Source organism: Octodon degus, unplaced genomic scaffold, assembly GCF_000260255.1.
Source record: "Octodon degus isolate 3935 unplaced genomic scaffold, OctDeg1.0 scaffold00004, whole genome shotgun sequence".
In the NCBI taxonomy this organism is placed as follows: Eukaryota; Metazoa; Chordata; class Mammalia; order Rodentia; family Octodontidae; genus Octodon; species Octodon degus.
In genome coordinates this window covers 29,908,119-29,909,611 of record NW_004524580.1, presented here as the reverse complement: position 1 = coordinate 29,909,611, position 1,493 = coordinate 29,908,119, and the positions used below count along the sequence as shown (strand labels likewise).

Here is a 1,493-nt window from a genome sequence, read left to right as displayed (position 1 = left end):
AATTTGCTTCTAGGCTGGGAATGGTGGCGCACACCTGTGATCCCAGCACTTGGGAGGCCGAGGCAGGGGGATCACTTCCAGTTTGAGACCTGCCTTGGCTGCAAAGTGAGTTAAAGGCGAGCCTGAAGTGTATAACAAAACCCTGCCTCAAAAAGACAAAAAAAAAGTGCCCGGGCTGGGCTGAGTCGGCTGAGTTGGCGCAGTACGATGAGGCAGGAGGCGCCGGTAGTTGAAGAGATTATTGCATCTGAAACCTACAATGTTAAAAAACGGAACTTTTGTAATAATATTGAGGATCATTCTACTAATCTTCCTAGAAAAAGGATCTCTAATTTCACTAATAAGAACATGAAGGAGGTTAAGAAATCTCCAAAACAGTTGGCTGCTTACATAAATAGGACAGTTGGACAAGCTGTGAACAGCCCAGATATACTATATAAGGTGATCTATCGCAGAAAGAAAGTTCATCATCCTTTTCCAAATCCTTGTTACAGAAAAAAACAGTACCCTAGAAGTGGGGACTGTGACATAGCAAATAAAGAAAATGAACTGGCTTGTGCAGGCCACCGCCTGAAAAATGACACCATGATAGTCGGACACACGTGGTTAACTCCAGGGACTCTAGTTCTTCACAGACAGAAAACCCATCATCAAAACATAGCGGGTTTTTCTCTGAGGTTTCTCAGGACCATGAAACAATGGCCCAAGTTTTGTTCAGCAGGAATTTGGTATTGAATGTAGCTTTAACTTTCTGGAGAAAGAGAAGTATTAGTGAACTTGTAGCTTATTTGGGGAGAATAGAAGACCTTGGAGCTGTGGTAGATTGCCTTCCTGAACTCACCAATAGTTTACAGGAAGAAAAACAGTATATCTCACTTGCCTGCTGTGTAGATTTATTGCCTCTAGTAAAGTCATTACTTAAAAGCAAATTTGAAGAATATGTAATAGTTGGTTTAAACTGGCTTCAAGCAGTAATGAAAAGGTGGTGGTCAGAACTGTCATCAAAAACAGAAATTATAAATGATAGAAATATTCAGATTTTAAAACAACAATTAAGTAAATTGTGGGAACAGGAAAACCATCTAACTTTGGTTCCAGGATATACTGGTAATATAGTTAAGGATGTAGATGCTTATTTATTGCAGTTGCATTGAGAGATTTCATCTACTAAAGAACATTTGGTTATTAAAAACATCCCTGGACTGTATGATTTCCAACTCTGAACTGTGGAAGAAATCAAAACAATCGCTTTCTTTTAAAAATCCACATAATGAAACCACTAATGAAATCCTAACAATCTACTTCACATTGAAGTGGAAAAATATCCAAAAGGAGCAGCTTCAGCTTCAGTCAGGTGAAAATGCACTTTGAGGTTTTTTTCCTTTTGTTGTTTTTGGGGTTTGTGTTTTTTTGTTACCTTTTTTTAGGACTTCCTGGTTTTTACTGCATTTTTGCTTTAAATTTTATTTTTTCTATGTGAGAAAACATGACCG

General features: G+C 38.4%; 1 pseudogene; it reads left to right on the top strand.

Moving 5' to 3' along the window:
- The first annotated feature begins 207 nt into the window (after positions 1-207).
- On the top strand, positions 208-1,154 carry LOC101589584 (annotated as a pseudogene).
- Positions 1,155-1,493: the final 339 nt, after the last annotated feature.